At 45.4% G+C, this 5,926-nt stretch overlaps 1 protein-coding gene across 9 annotated transcripts in view; it reads left to right on the top strand.

The window, feature by feature from the left end:
* The window catches only part of ZDHHC3 (zinc finger DHHC-type palmitoyltransferase 3), a 36,572-nt gene that overhangs the window by 149 nt on the left and 30,497 nt on the right, over nt 1-5,926 (top strand). For 6 of the 9 annotated variants that reach the window (XM_045579486.1, XM_045579485.1, XM_045579484.1 and 3 more), the window contains exon 2: nt 3,518-3,704. The exons of 1 other annotated variant lie outside the window; for it this stretch is intronic. The gene's annotated coding sequence lies outside the window, so the exon portion shown is untranslated. Of the gene's footprint in view, nt 1-1,336; nt 1,348-3,517; nt 3,705-4,374; nt 4,399-5,926 lie in introns of those variants that run through there. 2 more of the 9 variants (XM_036432041.1, XM_036432040.2) reach the window with 2 other exon arrangements.

The raw sequence follows: 5,926 nt of genomic DNA, 5'->3' as shown, positions 1-5,926 counted from the left end.
GTCAGTTGGGAGGCGGAACTGGGGCTGGTGGAAGCGCCGGGGCGAGGCGGGAGGCGCGGGCCGGGCCGGGGCCGGTGGACGCCGCGGAGAGGCGCGCGGCGCAGTGTGCTCAGGGCTGGAGTTGAAGTAGCAGATCGTGTGCGTGTGAAGGAGCCGGTCATGTGCGATCGAAAGAGAGAGAGAGAGAGAGACCCCCCGAGGGAGGGAGGGGACTTCGTGATCGGCCCGGGGGAGGGGGGCTGTCTCCTCCCCCTCCCCTACCACCTTGTTCCTGCATCTCCCTGGTCCCCGGGATGGATGAAAAGAGGAGGCGATGGAGCCCGCTTTCGGTGGTTCTTGGTGGGTAGGGTGCGGACCAGGTGTGAGTCCGAGGCGTCCCCACTCCGCCACGGGGATCCTCCTCTCCCATCCTCCGCTCTCTCTCTCTCGGGCTTACCTAACGCTGACCCAGGACTTTGCAGGATCCCTTGTCCCGGGCGGGCGGAGGAGAGTCTTGGTAACCGGCGCTGGCGAGCGGCGCAGTGCCCAGGCGTTCCCAGCGGTGGCTGGCTGGGAACCCTGGCTTGAGGGGGTGATTCTGGGAGCTGTGGACAGCTGCTTAGAGGTTGTGTGTGTGTGTGTGGAGTGGGAGGTTTGGGGGGGGGGGGGAGAGGAGAACAGCCCAGGCGATGGCCCATGGCCGTTTAGGACTATGGGCCTTGGATATCCAGAAAGGATTCCTGCAAGGTGAATATGGGGTCACTGAAGGAGCCCATTAAGGCGGGGCGAACAGGAGATGGTAGGGATTTTAAAGGAGCCATGTGGATGAATGCAGGAAAGTTAACCAAAAGAAGCAAAGAGGGCATCTGGTAACTTTTCCAAATGCATCCCCTCTTTTTAAAATTCTTCACCAGAGGACATGCCTAGGGAGAGGAAGGGGGTTAGGGAGGGGAAGAGGAAGAGAGAAACATCTGTGTGTGAGAGAACATCCATCCCATGCCCTGTGCATGCTCCCTGCGCAGGGATCCCAGCCACTTGCCCTGATCAGTGATGGAGGCAGGTGTATAGACGACGCCCAACCAACCCACCTGCGTCCAAATGTCCCCCCCCCTTTTTTTTTTTTTTTTTTTTTTTTTTTTAAGAATCTTCTTTTTCAAAACAAGATGGCTTGGTCGTCCAAAAAGTGTTTTGCAGACATTATCTTCACACAGATCATAACTGCTGGGAGCTTACTGTGGATGGGCTTTGGGCTAGCTTTGGAACCCTAAGACAAGCGAAACAACTTCTGCCCCGCCATGCTCCCCAGGGCGGGGGGGAAGGCTCCAGGGCCAAAGTAGCCACAGAACATGGTGGTTAGGAGCTGTGATGGTGGCCCGAATGAGCACAGTGGGATAGGGATGTGGGTCCGAGGAAGGTACAGAAAGAAAATACCCTCCCACATTGTTAAGCACTAAACTGCCGAGCCCCCAAAATACATAGATGATCACTTCTCGGTAGACTAGACATTGGTCGTTTCTTATGCCTCTACATAGTAGTTCTCTACAGGACCATCTCCAGCTTGCAGGGTAGGACCTGGCCCTCCAGGGAAATGGAAAAGGTGACGCTGGAAGGGTTTCCTAATGAAAGCAGAGGCTCCCCACCTGTGTGTGGCTGGACGCCTGGATTCCACGCGAGGAACTCTGGGATGAGATAACAAGGGACTGCGGGGGTTAAAAGGGGTGTTTTGTGCTCGAGATGTCTCAGAAAGGAGAGACCCTGGATGTGTACTCTTAGTAGCTAGGATATCTAAGAGCACTGAAGATTTAAAAAGTGGAAGCAAATGGACAGATCAGAAAAGACACAAATGAAAGCCTGAGTTTGGATACCATGGAATCATCTCTATATAAAAGTCTTAAAAAAAAATATATAGAACATCTCTGAACTGTTTCCCTGACAACTGACTAAAAGTTCCTTGATGGAGAAGGGTTTTGGCAGTGTTTGCTAAGTAATATTATGAATGATGTCAGACATCTTAGTAGGCTAAGTAGGTGAGAGGTGGAAACAGTAGAATGTTCATTCTGAATTCTCTACTAAAACAATGACACCTTCCCTCATTGTTCTACTTCATTGCCACCAGGATATTTTCATCCCATTTGTTGTGATAAAGCATTAGACGTTTAAAAAAATAGATTTTTAAATTGATTTTTTTTAATATATTTTTTTAAATATATTTTATTGATTTTGTACAGAGAGGAAGGGAGAGAGATAGAGAGCTAGAAACATCGATGAGAGAGAGAGAGTCGTCGACCAGCTGCCTCTTGCACACCCCCTACTGGGGATATGCCCGCAACCAAGGTACATGCCCTTGACCGGAATCGAACCCAGGACCTTTCAGTCCCCAAGCCGACGCTCTATCCATTGAGCCAAACTGGTCTCGGCTTTAAATTGACTTTAGAGAGGAAGGGAGAGAGAGAGAGAAATATCAATGATGAGAATTATTGATCAGCTGCCTCCTGCACGCCCCCTACTGGGGATCGAGCCTGGGTTGCGGATACTCTATCCACTGAGACAAATCAGCTAGGGCAAGCATTAAACATTTTAAAAACCCATAAACTCAGAGTTCTTTTTTGGTTTATTGAAGCAATTTAAAGAATTTATGTTAGCCAGAAAATCAAGAAGCCAGGGATAGCACATTCCATTAAACCAACTAATTTTTCCATCACTGTCAGATTCTTTGGGGAGCACACTGTTTTGTAGGTCTGTCTATTCTAAATCTCTGCTCTATTAATTCTATTTAACACAAACTTACCTACTGATTATTTTGTGCCAAAAACTGTTTTAAGACATTTTATAAAGATTATCTGACTCGGTTCTCAGAGTACTATGAGACAGCTACTGTTAATCTCTGTTTTACGGATTGGGGTGCAGAGAGGTTAGCACCAATCTCTCAGACCTCTCGGACCACCAATGGTCCCTTGGACCATCCGTTGGCGACCACTTGTTACTAGAACAAGGTAGTAAGTGGCAGAGCCAAGGTTTGAGACCAGGTAATCTGGCTCCCATGCTTGTACACCTAACCATCCCTCCGTGCAGTCTGCCCCCAGGCCCCATTACATTCACAGGAGTATTTGCTGAAGGAGGCCTTTGTTGGTAATGGAAACACACCTTTTCCCTTATCTGAAAGGCTGAGCAGAGCTTAACCCGAAGCAGCTGAGGAGAGCTCTCCACAGCAGAGCGGGCCAATGGATGTGGTACAGGGGACTGAGAGAGGCTTGGAGACCCGATGCCATCCGTGTGCTTTACACCCAGGACAGACTTCTGAAAGCTCTTCAGACCAGCAGGAAATAGTTGTTTGCATGCTCGTGAGTAGTGTGCTCAGGGCCTGCAGAGGTAAACTGAAAACACATGCCTCCCTAAGAGAAGTTCCGGACCTATAGCTGGAGAGCCCAGGCACTTGAACTAGAGCATGAACAAGACAATAAAGTCAAATGCTCAGTTGAGACTCGGGGTAATTAGACAAGAGGCCAGCCTATAATAACGTGCTAATTGTGCTGGCCAGGCATCAAGGGCAAGAGGTAAGGAGCTGCTGCTAGCCACCAGCCGGCAACAAAAACTCAGCCATGGTTCATTAAAGCAGTAACAGCCGGTCACAGGAGCTCCGGGGCAGAGTCCGAGGTGCTGAAGCTGCGGAAAGCTCCCACAAGCCCAGCAGAGGAACAAACATTTTATTCCCAGCCTTTAAAGAGGTAGCCAAATGTTAAGTCTTTTTCCTTTGCATTTTCACAATTAGCTACTGTTTTCTCTGTAGATCTGTTTCCTTTAAGTGCTATGCATTTGTTATGCCTGTACTTTGTCTTAAAGAATATTCAATGTAAGTAACTTGTCATACCGTAGCCAGCAGGCCTGTGTCTGTCTTGCTGACCTAGAAATTATAACTTACGATCACACTGATAGAAAAATTGATAGGAATACATGGACAAAACTTACTCTCATGTAGAGGAAGGGTCTTCACAAGTGGGTTTCATTTTGAGAGGGTGGCAGGGTGCTTGCTTTGTCTTGCATCGGGGCACATGTGAGAAAAGGGGTCCCATGTGATCAGCAAATCTGTAAATATCTAAACACATACACACCCTGAGAGCCATAGAAAGTAACAGAATCTGAAGTAGAATTAGGGGAGTGATGTTAGGATATTGACCTGTTGAGAGGGAAAAAAGAATCTACTTAAGTACTTCTCTCTAGTTACTTCCCGGTTGTTGTTTTTTTGTTGTTGTTTTTTGCGTTTTTTAATCCTTTGCCTTCCTCTCTGGAAGCAGATTTCCAGAGGCACACAGCCAGGTCATTTGCATGCCCAGAAGGCTCCATTTGCATGCCCCACCCAATAGTCATTCATCCAGGAAAACCACATCTTTTCACAGTCTTCTCCAAACTGGAAACTTCCTGGTGTGTAGAGACTTGGCGATTGGACTCTGGACCTTCTTGGTACCTGAGGCGTGAATGTCTCCTCTGCAGGGTCCATACGGATGGAAAGCTTTTGGATGGAATCGATTTTTCACCTTGGTAAAATGGGCCTAATGGGACAAGTCCAGTCCCGTTGCAATAAGTTTTCACTTTGCTATGTACAAAGTATACATTTCTAAGCCAAGTAGTAGCAGGGAATCTAGAAAGGCAGGTTGGTTGGGAAGATAAGGATCTATGGTGGCAAGACAATTGGGCACCCACGCCAATGATCTGTACTTTGTCACTAACTAGTTTTGTGACATAGAGCAAGTCAGTTAACCTCTCTAAGCCTCATATTACCCTCAAATGCATCTTACCAGTTTGTAAAACTTAGAACAGATCCCATATTTGCAAATATTTAAACATTGAAAAACGATCATGTTTAACTTTGGATTTTAAGGCTTCTCCTTTATCACTTTGTAAATGTGATGTATTTTGATAGTGCTTTTCAACTCTGACAAAAAAATTAATGAATGTACAAAAGGAAATGGTATGTTTGATTGAAAAACTGAACATGTTCAGAAAAATTGCTAACACAGATGGGTTTTTTAAAAAAATATTGAAGAATGGGGAAAAGAATTTAAGGGATGCTTTTGATAAAAATATATAAAAATCCAAGAAATTAACAAAGGAAACATTGAATCTGTTCCAGAGAAGAAAAGAGTCAGAATCTCAGCCCTGAAGAAGGAACCCAAGCAGTCAGCTCCATCTACCCACTTGGTTTATAGATGAGGAAGCTGAGGCCCAGGGAGGGTAACTGTCTTGCCCAGAATCATAAGGTAAATGACTGGCAGGACTGAGAGTAGAATTCTGGCCTCTTGACTCCACGCCATCTTCATTCTGCTTGGCATAGCCTCCCAGACAGAGGAACTCATAGAATTTACTCTGGGTCCTTTGCCCACTTTTTAATTGGGTTATTTGTTTTTTTGTTGCTGAGTTTTATGTGTTCTTTATATATTTTGGATATTAACCCCTTATTAGATATGGTTTACAAATAGTTTTTCCCATTCCATAGGTTTTCTTTCTCTTTGTTGATGGTTTCTTTTGCTGTGCAGATTCTTTTTAGGTTGATGTAGTCCTACTTATTTTTTATTTTATTTCTTATGATTTAGGTGTCATATCAAAAAAAAAATCATTACTAAGATTCACGTCAAGGAGCTTTATTCCTGTTTTCTTTTAGCAGTTCTCATGGTTTTAGGTCTTACATTTAAGTCTTTAATCTATTTTGAGTTAATTCTTGTGAGTGCTGTAAGATATGGGTCCAGTTTCATTCTTTTACATGTGAATATCCAATTGGCCCAGCACCGTTTATTGAAAAGACTGTCTTTTCTCCACTGAGTATTCTTGGCTCCCTTGTCAAATAATAGTTGATCATATATGCTTGGGTTTATTTCTGGACTTTTGATTTTGGTCCATTGATCTATTTATTTGTTTTTATGCCAGTACTATCCTGTATTAATGACCACAGCTT

Source organism: Pipistrellus kuhlii, unplaced genomic scaffold (genome assembly GCF_014108245.1).
Source record: "Pipistrellus kuhlii isolate mPipKuh1 unplaced genomic scaffold, mPipKuh1.p scaffold_m20_p_11, whole genome shotgun sequence".
NCBI lineage: Eukaryota > Metazoa > Chordata > Mammalia > Chiroptera > Vespertilionidae > Pipistrellus > Pipistrellus kuhlii.
The sequence above is the reverse complement of the archived record's forward strand: the minus strand, read 5'-3'. Positions and strand labels throughout refer to the sequence as shown.